This window comes from Callithrix jacchus, chromosome 1 (genome assembly GCF_049354715.1).
Source record: "Callithrix jacchus isolate 240 chromosome 1, calJac240_pri, whole genome shotgun sequence".
In the NCBI taxonomy this organism is placed as follows: Eukaryota; Metazoa; Chordata; class Mammalia; order Primates; family Cebidae; genus Callithrix; species Callithrix jacchus.
In genome coordinates, this window is record NC_133502.1 from 115,837,840 (window position 1) to 115,852,967 (window position 15,128).

The window sequence follows — 15,128 nt, forward strand, 5'->3', positions numbered from 1 at the left end:
GGGGAGGAGATTTTATTGTTATTCCCTTTAGTGCTCTATTCCTAGTATTTTAAAAATTGCCTAGTGTATAAAAGCTCCTCCAGAAGTGTTTGTTGAATACATGGATCAATTCACAACTGATTGGAAGTTTACAGAAAATGTTTTGTAGAGCCAGAGTATTTGGGTTTGAATTCCAGTTCTAACACTTAGCAGTTATGTAAATTTTAGCAATCTAATATTTTTGTGCTCCAGTTTTCTGATATATAAAGAGCATAATAAGAGCACGTATTATCTAGAATAGTCCTTATAAATATGAAACTCTGAACAGTGACTGGCAAATAGTCATCACCATGTAGCTCTTAGTTATTATTATCTTGTTATATTGAGTTCTATTGATGCATAGAATAGTATATATAAATTATTGGTTTAAAGAATGGGAATATGTATGCATATCGAAAGAAAGTCAAGAAAGATGGTGTTGCGTGGTTTAAAACAATGGCTTCCAGGATCCATTTTTTATTAGACTCATCTGGGATGATTATTATAATTCAGATCCCTGCCCACCCTACTCATCCTTCCATGCTCTATAATTGTAACAATTGCACCAAAAGATCATGTTTGCATAGTCAGCTTTGGAATGCAGTGAAATCAAATGAATTTTAATAATGCATGTTCAGGTACCATATGATTTAATTAGAGGAGATATTTTGGTACAGGAATTTTTCCATTGACCTATAAATTCAATCCTGTGGGGAGCTATGCATTCTACCATGTCTATACCATGTGCCAATTGGATGTCTTCTCTCTCTTTTCTACCTTTCCTCTTCCTCCCCTCATCCTTAGAGAGAAGATGACTACTCCCAGGTGATGCGGATCCTCCCAGGAACATAAAAACGAAAGTATGGAGTCTAGTAGGTCCTTGCTACTCAAAGTGTGGTCCACCAAGCAGCAACACAGACTTCACTTAAGAACTTGTTGAAAATGTAGAATTTCAGGCACTAATATAAGGGAATGGTTCTCAACTCCATTTCCTGATATAATCACCAGGGAGCGGAAGCATCAAAGTTTAGATGTTAGGCTTCATGTACCTTGAAATGAGTTAATTGGTTTGTGTTGTACCCAGGTCTAACTATCCTTTTCGACTTCACAGGTGATTCTGATATGCTACCTGGTTTAAGAAATGAGAGTTTTAGCAGAAAACTTTGATTTTGAAATTTCTACTTCCATGGTCTTCTCCATCGCCTACAAGACTTTCGGGGTTTCAGAAAATTCTTCAGATTTCTTTGCACCAGTAGACTAGGCCTCTTGGCCCCATTATTTATGGTTACTAACAAACCCTACCAACTTTGGCATCTATCCCCTTTTCTCAGTTATCTTGAGATCTGAACAAGCTGAACAATTAGACTAGAAAGTATTCATAACGTCAGTAGGAATGTGACACAAAACCAAAAGCATTTTATCACATTTTCAAGCAAAACTCAAGTATCTTTAAGCATAATAATGATGATAATGTCTACTTGTATTATGGTTAGGACTATCTACCCCACAACCATTGTTGTTGCTTTTTGTAATTAGACTATTACGAGGTGATGATATGATTGCCTTTGAGTAGATTGCAATATTAGAATAATATATTTATATGTTTGTAAAATCTTGTGCTTTGTTCACTCAAAAATTACTTGGCCAAGAGATTGACTTTCTTTGATCCTTTACAGTTTACCCTGGAATAATCAGGTAATAACAGGGAAAACAGACACAGAAGCTATTCAAGACCCAGTTCTTTTTGTATGTGGCTGAACTAAAACAGCACTTTTTCTGTAATCTTAAGACAATCTTTGAACACTGAATCAAGAGCGCTAAAAGTGAAGTCCAAATCAAACATCTGAAAATTAATGTCTTGATTGAAGTCCCTTGGAGAGGAGCCAAAGGGAGAGATTTATTTATATTCTCCCTTGCTATTTACAGTGTGGTCTTTAAACCAGCAGCTTTGCATTACCTGGGAGCTTATAGAAATCAAGAATGAAGATACTTGGGCCCTACTTCAGCTCAGATTCTAAATCAGTATGTGCATTTTAACAAGATAGCCCATATTACCCATAGACAAATCAAGGTTTGAGAAGCACCAATGTAATATATGATAAGGCATTTAATTTTTTTCTCCAACATTTGCTTGTTCTTAAGTCACACCACATACATCATCTCATACAGTTGCTCTATTCTTTCTTATCCAAAACCTATGTAAATTTTTTTACACCTTCAAACTTGTTATCCTATTGCCAACCAGCTCCCACTCTGGCCGTCTCTTATTTTACCAAGCAGTCTAGTCTGAGGGAAGGGGGAGGATGCTATACAAAGACACTCTTTCATAACGTTTTCCTTACTGCAATTGAATAAGAACAAAAAATGCAATACTTTCGCTTAATCTGCTCTAAACTGGTCAACTCTCAATAAGTAAAATGAGTAACAATTTGATGTGCAGTTTTCTTTTTTTCTAAGTCTGGCATTATGCAGAGAATCCTTGAAAATACCAGTTTACCAGTATGTGAAAGTGCACAAATATGTTGTGTTTATTCTTCCAAGAGAGGCATAAATGGGTAGAAACTTCTCCAGAGATGAACTATATTGATCCAAGTTATACTCACTCATCTTAGTTTCCAATGAATAATCATAGCAATATAAGGCAATTATGTAAGTTAGGGAATATAAATTATCTTTTTTCTTTCTCTTATTGTAAGGATAATAGAGAAATCAAAAAAAAATTCTTCTTGCCAGGAAATACTGGGTATTCTGCTGTCACTATAAAAACCATAAAGTATTTCTTCTAACTACTAAAAGAGTAACTAACAACTGGATATTACTTTCCCAGTACATTGGGAGATAGTTAAAGTTTGAGTAAGTGAAGCATCTGTGAAAATAAACATCTCTGTTGACAAAATCTGGTTGAAAACTAAAGTCTTGGTTTTAATTGAAAAGAAGAAACAAAACATCCTAAAATTCCTAATGGATTGCCAGAAGGAAACTCATTCAAGGAATTTTAACAAAACGTTTTATAGGTAAAATAAATCCTTTGGGATATTAAAAAAAAAGCATTCCATGCAGATATGAGATGAGCAAAATAAACTTACCACAGTTGTTCAGTTAATGGACAGGCACCATCATCTGAAACAACAAAAATGTATTTTGATATTGTGATCATAAAACAAAACCTTTCAAATTGTCTTCAAACACATGTTATGAACATACCTACAGAAGCAAAATTAAGTAAGCAATGAAGATACATTGTCTGGTCGCCATCATTTATTTCAGATGAAAGTGTTTCATCACCACTATTTTGAGGCTAAAACAGATTATTTGTTTTTTTTTTTAATTTTTTTTTTACAGGCATACCCCACACCATTTTTTTCTTCTGATATACATGTTTAAAAGGCAGAAATACAGAGTCATCTCTTTAATACAGTCTTGGTCCTGGCACAAACACAATTCAAAATGCTTGTCCTCATACACAGCTCTGGCAGTGCCATATACTTATATGCCATATACTTACATGGCACCTTCCTTAGCTCAAAAATTCTCTCTGTTGCCTACCCAAAACAAGTTAGAGTACTTAGCACAGCATTCAGGAGCTTTAGGAGGTTGCTTCTATTCTTTCAATGATTCTTTTCCATAATTCTCCAATGCATATACTCATGCTACCTTTCAAATTTATCTCCCACTATTTTCCCTTGTACCCTACTCTCAAATTGTAAGCCCACTTTCCCTTCCCTCCCTCCTTTCCTTTCTCCCTTCTTTCCTTCCATATTTCAGTTTACTCCATTTGCCCTGCCTCAATATTTTTTTCTGCCCATTCCTTATGTCCAGCTCAGTTAACATCTCTTCAGTACAACTTGCCTTGACACCTAGAGAAGAAATTATTCTCTTTCTAGATGTTCCCAACATATTTTATATATTTTTAACAGTACTTAACATATTCTATTTTGTGTGTGTTTCCCATATTGGCGTTTATGCCTTAACGCTGTTCATTGTTCCCTATCCAGAAGACTTCCTGCTATGCCTCTGAAGATGTGCAGAAAATGCTAGTTGAGCTAAAGGAAACAATTCATTTAGTGTATAGATAGCCTATGGTACACATTTTCCATATTTCATCAATCATTCTTTAAGTGAAAAGTGTATTTTGCATTGCAGTCTCTGCTAATAAAACTTCACTGTTAAAGACATACTAATATACCCTATGAATAAAACTTTTTAGTTTCACAAAAAATAAATTAAGCAATTGAAAGTAAAAAGAATATTCTTTATGGATAAATTTTATGGGAATAAATTTTCTTTATTAGTTTTTAGATTAAATTTATGGGAACAAATTTTCTTTATTAGTTTTTAGATTAAAAAAAAACATGTTTTTCCCCTGCAGGATTAAATTTTGTATGGAAAGGTGATTAGTGTTTTGAGGAACAGTGACAGATTTGCTTTAAACTATGAACATGGTCACCCCATGAGCAAGATGGAAGTTATTAGCATAATCTGAGAAAAGAGAACTTGTCGTCTTATGGAAAATAAAATAATAACATTGCCTTTTTGGTAATTTTATACTCTTAGCCAACTATGCCAGATCAGACTCTGTCTATATGAAGCATACAGGTGTATTAAATACCCACAAAGTCTCATACTTTACTCTTCTTCTGGGCCCACTATCACTTCAGACTTCAAAAAGTTGTCAAACAATTCTGTGCAGTTACTCACATTAGAGTTTTTTGTGTTGTTTATCTAAAATAATTATAAATCCACTATTCTATTTCATTAAGATTTCTTTTTACTGTCACATGCAATATATTACATATCAAGAGAAAGTATTATTGAATCATACAATTTTAAATAACAGATGTAAAGACTTTAACATAAGTATTTAAAATAAAACCACAGGTTTCTTAATTTGGTAAGGAGGAGGACTTTAAGAGGTACTTTGTACCTAAAGCATAGAATGTGATATTTAAACATTCAGTTTCTTAGATTTTGTGCTCTTCATTCCAATCCCCTCTAGTTCTAATCATAGGAGGAACATGACCTAACACATAATTAAAATTTTGTTTCCAAAGTAATTGTGATTTAAAGACACCCCTAGAGTAGAATAATACTCAGTAATTTAAAATGTGTTGGTAGTCAAGTTTACATCTAGGTTATTAGTGGATATTTTCCCTTCTAAAAGTCAAAGTTTTCAGTGTCCTAATATGGGTTGTCTGTGTCTCTACCCAAATCTCATCTTAAATTGTAGCTCCCATAATTCCCACATATCATGGGAGAAACCCAGTGAGAGGTAATTGAATCATGGGACTGGGTCTTTCCTATGCTCTTCTCATGATAGTGAGTAAGTCTCTTAAGATCTGATAGTTTTATAAAGGGGAGTTCCCCTGCACATGCTCTCTTGCTTGCTGCCATATAAGATGTGACTTTGCTCCTCATTCACCTTCTGCCATGACTGTGAGGCCTTCCCAGTCATGTGGAGCTGTGAATCAATTAAACATCTTTCCTTTCTAAACTACCCAGTCTTGGGTATATCCTTTATTATCAGAATGAGAACAGACTAATACATGTGTTAAATAATCATGGAAGTACCTTAAAAATATTAATAAAAGTGAATTGAATTTTGTTATAATTACTAATACCTATCATCTATATTATTTTGACTTTCTTTAAAAAGTAGAGTGTGGATAGACCTAACTTTACCTATTGATTTTTTTTGGGGGGCTGGCATTGGTAGATGAGCAAATAGAAAAATATGAGTTGTAAGTACCCCTTGATTTATTGCTGCCTTGCATTTCTGTTCCAGAGGTAATACAGTTGGGTAAGGAACTGCAGAGATCTATGGATTCCTACAAATAATGACTCAATGGCAGTATTCCATTTTACTCAAACGGTAAGAAAAATTTAACTAAGAAACTCTCCCTGGAGAGAAATTTAAAGCAGGAAATATTTAAATGTTCCCAGTATCTGTTCTGGGGACATTTAAAAGGAAATTTTCTTTCACATGATCGAAAACACCAAATAAAAGGACCAATAAAAATCTGTCCTTCTAATACTACAAAATATTTTCAATGATCTATAATTGTTAACTGTGGAACTAATTCACTTCCTTTATCAAACCAAAATTTTTTTCTGTCCAAATATATTTTCCATTCATTTCCACCATGCCTCCCTACCCTCCAAAGAATTTTGATTAGGTCCTGAGAGTGGCATCTGGAAAATATAGAAATCCTTCTAGTTAATATAGACAATTACTAAGTGTAAACTATGGATTCAGTGAATAAGGAAGATACTGTAAACAATTTTGGAGCTTTTGCTTTGACTCTCGAGATGCTGGTAAGAGTGAGGAAATGGAGTTAAATCAAAACAAGAGATCTATGGACAGCATATGCACCTACAGAAAGTTACTCCTAAAAAGAAGTTTCCTGAGAACCTTTCAGATGCAAACTTATTCAAATAACATTTAGAATTAGCCATCCACTTCTCCGTATTTGACAATTTAATTCTTATAAAGGGTGTCTATTTTCTATAAAAGAATCCTGGCATTTGAATGCAGGAACAGAATACTAAGTTGGATATTGTCCCAATATTGTGATCATATGATCTGTTGGAAAATACAGTGAAGAAAAAATTAAATATGTATTATTACCTTCTCTGTATATCTGTACTAAGCAGGTGGTAGGAATAAGCCAGCTATCTCTGCATTGACTTATAGAATCAATTATAGAAATAATTATAAAAATAAATGCAAATAGGTACTCATTCTGGGCATATAAAATTATTTTTGCAATGAAATTCTTATGAGTTTCAGAATATCACTGAAACACATACATGCAAATATACATATCATCTCTGTTTCTTTCTTTCTATCACACGCATGTACACACACACATACAGACAGAGATACACAAGTAGTCAGAGAAATCCCCCTTTTCTAATTACATCAGATATCTCTTTCCTTTGGCATTTCCTTTTTCTGATACCATAACTCCAGTCCTTATTTCTCATATCAGTCAGGCATAAGTCCAGGACTTGGACTTAAGTGGTAGAAGGTGAACAGTAACAGGGCAAGGAACTGGGTTGGAAGGGTAATTGGTATGACTGACCTTACTACCTATGGTCTTCAAACAGCCCCTGAGCAAAAAATACGGACCAGCCTTTCTCCATGAAACAGGAAGGCCAAACGTTAGGTTTTTTTTTTTTCTTTTTTTTTTCCCCTAAAATACAAATAATTCTTTCTCCATTCATCGATATGGTTTGGCTGTATACCCACCTGAATCTCATCTTGAATTGTAGGTCCCCAAATCCCCATGCATCCGGAGGGACAATTGAATTATGGGGCGGTTATCTCCATGCTACTGTTCTCCTTATAATGAGTGAGTTCAAAAGAGATCTTAAAGGTTTATAAGGGGCTTTTCCCTCTTTCGTCGGCACTTCTTTCTGCCATCATGTGAAGAAGGAGGTGTTTGCTTCCCCTTCCGCCATGGTTGTAAGGTTCCCAAGGCCTCTCCAGCCATGCAGAACTGTGAGGCAATTAAACCTCTTTCATTTATAAATTGCCCAGTCTCAGGCAATTCATTATAGCAGTGTGAGAATGGGCTAACACAGTCATCATCGTGAGTTCTTTATGTTTATTACAGGGTAAACAAAAAAATACAAATGAAAGTTGGTTCATTTTTGCCAAAAAATATGTGTCAGATATTGTAAACCAACAGTAAACAATATTAATTGAAATACTGGATAAAATATGACAAACATAATGTATCCTTGAAAAAATACAGTACAGAAATGATCAGTGGCTAATATTGAAGAAAAAAGTAGAAATGGATAATATGAAGTTAGTGATATTTGGATGTTCCCTGGGACATTTGTCAATCTTAAAGAAGAGCTTTGGGATATCTAGGAGAAGTGATAAAAAGTCTTTCTTAGAAATCTCTCACAAATGTTTCAGATTTGAATTTATACCACCCACAAGGACAAAGAAATCCTAAAGGGAGATTAAATAAAAAAGCATTCCTGTGTTGTTACCTCATAAATTCAATCATCAAATTTTTCTGGAAGGGTATATTCTCAACAGAGGATGCTTAGGATTTATCAACACAAAGTCCTGTTACATAGCAGCTCAAATCCATAATTATAAAACTCATGAGGAAATCTGGAGTGAAAGTCAGTACAGAGATCAAGATCAAGAATAGAAATATCAAAATATTCAGATTATGCAATTCCAAACATAGATTATAAAATGAATATTTTAAATTATTAAAAATAAAAGATGTCAGAGCAGATATATGAAAGACATTATTCAAAAGAACAAGACAGTTTTCAATGGGTACCAATTTTTAGAAAAATGTTGTAATTGAAATAAAGTAAATATACCAATATAGTAAACACAACTAAAGGAAGAATTAATGGGCAAACAGAGCTGAAGAAATTATCTATAATGTTGCCCAGAGAAGCAAAGAAACATAATGTCATGAGAGGGTATATGTATGGGATGTGAAAATTAGGGTGAGATGGTTCAACAGTTGTCTCATGGGGGCAAAAAAAAGAATGAGGCACCGAGTGCGATGTCTCACGCCTTTAATCCCAGCACTTTGGGAGCCGATGGCAAGTGGATCACTTGAGGTCAGGAGTTTAAGAGCACACTGGTCAACATGGTGAAACCCCATCTCTACTAATAATACAAAAAATTTGTCGGGCATAGTGGCACAAGCCTGTAGTCTCAGTTACTTGGGAGACTGAGGCAGGAGAATTGCTTGCACTCAGGAGGCAGAGGTTGCAGTGAGCCAAGATTGTGCCACTGTACTCCAGCCTGGGTGACAGAGCAGTCTTAAATAAATTAATAATAAAAGAGTAGAAGTAATCTTAAAAGAATAATGTATGAATAATGTCCAAGAATTGTGATATCACATGTACAGGTTGTGATACATTTCTAAATATTGACATGAATATTTTCTTTCTTTCTCTTTCTCTCACCAGGAAGCTAACCATACCTCAAGTAAGATGCACTTATTAGATTTTAAAAGTACTGTGTAATCACTCTCTATACTTCTATAAAATGACTCTATTTCATTTATTCCTTTCTCTTACATTCTAAAACATATTTTAACCATGTGATAAATCCAGTGATTCGACAGTGGTGTAATATCAAACAAATCAGTAAGTAAATATAGTGAGTTAAAATGAGTAAGAGATAATTTGATTATTAATTTTTTCTTTGTTAATTAAACAAAATTTTAAATGTTTACGAAACAAATATTTTTAGTGCCTACTATGTTTTATATTCTATTCTAGACACTGGGGATATAGTGGTAACCATGTGAACATATTTCCTACTTACATTATTGTGGCATAGAGGGTGAGAGAAAGACCATGAACAGTTAAGCAAATAAAGGAATAAAAAAATCTCAGATAATTAGTGAAATGGAGAAAATAAAACAGGTAATAGAGCTCAGAGGAAGAATATTTAGATTGGATGACCAGGCCTGAGCAACACAGAACAAGTCAGCCATGCAAGGTAAGAAGACAGAATATTTATGTAAAGGGATACTTAGCACACAAGGCCTTGTGTGTACTTACATTCAAGCAACAGAAAAAACCAATGTGACTAGAATCTAATAAGCCAAACAGAGTGGTAAAACATACAATTAGAGAGGTAGATGGCCAGATTAAGGACTGCATGTAGGCCAGTGCTAAGAAATTTGGATTTGTATTCCAAGGGCAATACAAAGTCATTGGAGGGTTTTAAGAAGTTGAGTGGCATTATGATTTTCTCTTAAACATGCCTCTGGCTACTCTGTAGAAAACTGAAAGCCAAAGAAGGAGCAAAAACTGGAAGATCAGTTTTGAAACTTTCCAGGTTAGAACTGGTAGTCATTTAGACTGAAGTATAGTTGGAGATGGAGAAAACTGGGTAGGTTTGGATAGATTTGGAATATATTTTGAAGGTAAAACAAGACTTGCTAATGGATTGATGTAATGAGTGAAAAAAAGGCATAAAGGATGATTGCTAGTTTGAAATTTTAGCAACCAAGTGGATATTAGTGGTATTTACTGAGATGGGCAAGACTGGAAAAGGAGAAATATACTATATCTGTATCAGCTGTGTTGATAAGAACCAACACACATTTTAGCCATTTTAGGTAGGACATATCTTAGGTATGTGAATACAAGTGTGAAATAGGAAGTTGGATGTAGGAACCTGTAGTTCAGTGGAGAGTCTAGGACTAGAGAGAAACACTGAGAATCATTATCACAGAGATCATAGATGAAGACAAGGGAATTGGAGGGAACATAAGTAGCACAGCAGAGAGTTTAGGCTAGAGCCCAAGAAGTCCAAATATTAACAGTGGGAACGGAACACCAGTTGCAACAAAATTAATGTCCTGAGCCGGATGGGGATGGGATGGTTTAATTTAGTCTTTTCCAAGTCCCCACTTTATGCCATGTTCTGTGCTTTGTGCCCCAATTAACAAAATCAATTGGTTTGTGATTTAGGATTCCATAAAATCATGCTTCTTTTCCCATCATTTCTGGATTCAGAATAACATCCCAGTGGCACCCTAATGATATGTCAATTTCTACCAGCCCTTTCCTTTATTATTCCAGCCACTAAGCATTTCTTACAGGAAACACTCTCCTTCATTTCCTCCTGATTTCCTTTCAAAATCTAAAACTCACAGACTATATCTTCAGTAGGAATAAATAACATTATGATATTGATTTTCTCTGTCATACATTTTGGGAAAAGAAGATATAACAAATTTACAATGTAGTTGCAGGTTAAAATTGTTCTCTTTATTTGATCCTATTTTTGCAAGTTATAACTGAACATGGAAAATTGTAATGGCTTCTTGATTAAGGTGATGGATTCTCAGGCTCCTCAAGGGTTACCAATCACCACAGAAGTTGTAGACAAAGCAACAATGTTCATCTAACTCCAGTAGAAGCAATAAGGTGAAAATAAATAAAATCATGAGAATCCCTTTAATCCTAAATTAAATAGAAATACGTAGATAGACATCACTAGAAATGGATTTCACAGGAAACATTCTGCTCCATGGCATGCTTTATAACATAAGCCCAGGTAAATCTGCTTCAGTTTCAATTAATAAAATTGTAAATTTGGGACTTGTGCTTTAGCTAAGTTATAGTTTGGGTTTGTGCTCTGTTATTCTTTTTTAAAGCAAAATAAAGCTGTGAATAAAGCATGCTCTCTAGAAGACATTATTATGATTGGTGCAAAATTGAATTTTTATCCCGTACCTTGGGGAGACAGTTTAACAAAATGCGTTTTCCCCCATTATCAGCATTGTTTCCATCTAAGATTTTTTTCCAACACTGAAATCATTTTTATGTAGCTTTTGAAATGTGTACTGATGTTTGCCCTTTGACTTTTCTCCTTCTTGAGATAATTTGTAATTTGCTAAAACATTGCAAACACTAGGGCTTTGCATATTATCTGCATGTTTACTAATCTGTGCTAAAAAATATTACAAGTTTGCCATTAAATTTTGCTATTATTTTCCTTGTACATTAAAAATGTATTATTTGGACAACTTTGGTTTGGAATATGAAGGGCTAATGTTAAAATTTACCTTTGCACTCTATTTAGAGGAATAATAAAATATACTGAGAAAACTGAATAGCTAAAGTAAGATTTTAAAGAGAATGTTTATATACCTAAGAAGAGAAATGTTTTTGAAACATATTAAAATTATCCCCTGAAAAATGCTGTTAAAAAGAAGTTAAGGGCCAATAATTGTTTAGGCCACTGCTTTGATTTTGGCTTAGGAACTTCCAAAATCTGCCCTCTTTTGTCTGTGTCTTTCACTCTCAATTAGAAGGTATAGAACATTGAACTTGAAGTAGACCGTAAGATGTAGTTTCATTCCATGAAGTAAATAAATGGAATGAATAGAGGAAGTAAGATATAGAAGAATGCTACATGGTTGAAGGTGTGAGCCTTCAAGAAATATCAAGAAAAGTCCTCCACCTTTTTCACAAACTTCTACCTTTTCACTAAAATCAAGACATTTCACACTCAAAGTTTTACTCATTTTTCAAGGGTAGATCAGTCTCTTTCTTCACAATTCCAAACTATTAAGAGGGAGAATTTTGATATATTTGATATATTCTTGAGTTTTCTATATCATTCCCAAAAGCAAAGGGATTAAAGCAAGTTTTTGAGAGCAGGAAGCAGGACTGAAAGAGTGTTTTGGGATAAGAGAGATTGACAAAGTTGGATTCTTGAGGAAAGAGTCTGTGGGGAAGGAGAATATTAATGAGCTATTTTATAGGGGAGATAAGAAAGAGCATGGTTAAGAAACAGTCAGCTTGAAAAAATATCTAATATGAACACTTTCCTCTTTCATTCTTTCTTTTATTTTATTTTGAGATGGAGTCTTGCTCTGTTACCCAGGTTGGAGAGCAGTGGTCTGATCTCAGCTCACTGCTACATCCACCTTCTGGGCTCAAGCGATTCTCCTGTCTCAGCCTCCCAAGTAGCTGACATTAAAGGCATGTGCCACCACACCCAGATAATTTTTGAATTTTTAGTAGAGATGGGGTTTCACCATCTTGGCCAGGCTGGTCTTGAACTCTTGACCTCATGATCCACCTGCCTGAGCCTCCCGAAGTGCTGAGATTATAGGCGTGAGCCACCATGCCCAACCTTTCCTATTTCAAAATGTCCCCCATGTTCCTTATTCATTCTCTTTCTTAATCTATTGCAGAAGTTTTAAGCTAATTTGATAACCATTAGGCAGACTGCGATCATGATTTATTTGCCTTGATTTAAAAATTCTTTAAAGATTGAAAATACTTCCTCCTGTTTACATTTTCTTCATTGTCTTCCATGGAAAAGGAATTTTGTTCTGATTCTTGTCTATTATAATGCTGTAGCTCTGGATCTCAACAGATTAGATTTGAATTAGGAGTTTGCCATTAGCACTGTGCTCTTGTGAAAATTAGCAAATCACTTATCCTCTCTGAACTTCAGTTTTTCACATGTAAATGGGAATAGTATTAGCACTCATTTCATAAAATACTTTTTTGGATAGATTAGTTCTGGGAGAAGGTCTTGATGTGTGTGTGGAATATATGTTGTTCGCTGAGAGGTGATGGCAAGGAACACAGAGCCATCCCCAGGCAGAAAACTACTAGAAGAGTAAGCAATGTGTACTGGTCATGCACTAGTTAAACCAGTTTACAAAAAATAGGACATATGACCTTGTCCCCATTGCTGACTTGCAAAGAGTGCTTTCTAGCTTATTTCTATTTTAGTAGTGAACAGACACTATCTGCCTGTTTAGTCTATCTTTATTCTATGAAGAAACACTGAGCACCCACTTATTAAAAATAATCACTTGTTCATAGAGAATAAATACATGAGTCAGTATCTGCTCTGAGCTTTCAGCTGGGGAATGCCATCAGCCTCCTGACATCCCACTCGGATCCCACTTTTGCACTTTATCTTTGTGTCTGTTTCTTAATTCCTTTAGCACTGCCTGGGTTGGGGTCTCCATAACTGAGCTGGTCTCGGAAGTTAGATAGGCTTACCATCACCATTTAAGTTTGAGCCCTTATTACCTGATTTATAACACTGTAGATTGGCTTATCAATATCTGAAATTTAAATGTCTTTTTTTGGTGTCTGCCTTTTTTTTTTGAAATTGTTATATTGTAGTGATTTAGAATACGGAGTCAAAAAGCCAAATTTCACTTCTAGTGTCACTGTTTATTCCCTCTGTAGTTTTCACACTGATGAGACTTGTTCCTCTGTAAAATTTGGAATCAGACTATCTCCCTTACATGATTGTTGCAATGAATAAATTATCTAACACACATAATATAAACTCATTTCAGTTCCTGGCACATACTAGTCATTCAATAAATGGTAGTTGCTATTGTATTATTATATTTATGATAGGAGAACATTGTTTCTTTGCCTCCCACACAATTAACTTGTATAATTCAGGTTAGATATAAGAAAAAATTACAGTATAGTAATTTTTTTTAAAACCCCAAGTACTCATGCCTGTAATCCCAGCAATTTGGGAGGCTGAGGCAGGTAGATCACGAGATCAGGAGTTCAAGATCAACCTGGCCAAGATGATGAAACCCCATCTCTACTAGAAATATAAAAATAAATTAGCTGGGCACGGTGGCTGGTGCCTGTAATCCCAGCTACTTCAGAGGCTGAGGCAGGAGAATTGTTTCAACCTGGGTGGCAGAGGTTGAAGTGAGCCAAGTTCTTGCCACTGCACTCCAGCCTGGGCAATAGAGTGAGACTCCATCTCAAAAACAAACAGACAAACCAAAAAACCCAAGTACTTGGGAAGTAGACAATATAAGCAAGGGAGGCAATCTGCCTGTGGGGTAAGTTACCTGAAATATGGCTAAACTGGTTAATTTTAAGAGACAGGATTCTGTAAATACATGAACAAAAACCATGATAGTAACATTGGCAGTACAGAGAAAAAAAAAATACAGAAAATTTGCTGTATCCGTGAACTAATCGAATCATTATTGATGCTTCTCATAGTTTTGTTTTTGTTTTTCATTGTTTTCTTAAACATTTTGACAGCAAAGAAATTATAGAAATTACTATATGTGCAAGAAATATAGAAATTACTATATGTGCAAATTGGGTATCTCTCCCTAAAATTTTGAATCAGCTGGGAACTGCACTCAACTGAAGCAGCAAAATCTAAAACAAATAAAACACCATTTATGATAAAGCATTTAAGAAAATCACAAGTAGGACAAGCGATTCTTCACATCCATACAGCTCAAATGTAAATGATTCTAAAATGTATGTGTTGTGCTTACAAATGTGTCCTTACTGAGATCCTTACCTGCATTACTCGTTTGTTCATAGCCCTAGAACATTATAATAAAATAGAAACTTTCACTGTCAATTAGGGTATTCATTTCAATTAAGAAAGGAAAACAAAATAATAGTTTTCAACAGCTTTCACTTATTTTTTAGTAAATGCTGTGATAAAACGTATTTTAAGAAACCAGACATTATATTAAGAGGCATATACTAACGAAAGAATCGGGATTTGGGGTTTCAGACAGAGCATAGCTTGAAAATCAATACTTCCATTACTAGTTTTAGACTTTGGCCTG

The 15,128-nt window shown here is 34.7% G+C and overlaps 1 protein-coding gene across 36 annotated transcripts in view; it reads right to left on the bottom strand.

Annotated features, from left to right (window-relative positions):
• PTPRD (protein tyrosine phosphatase receptor type D) overlaps positions 1-15,128 on the bottom strand; it is a 2,336,513-nt gene that overhangs the window by 1,073,307 nt on the left and 1,248,078 nt on the right. For all 36 annotated transcript variants that reach the window (XM_078368970.1, XM_035293431.3, XM_078368938.1 and 33 more), the window contains exon 8: positions 3,105-3,138. The gene's annotated coding sequence lies outside the window, so the exon portion shown is untranslated. The remainder of the gene's footprint in view (positions 1-3,104; positions 3,139-15,128) is intronic.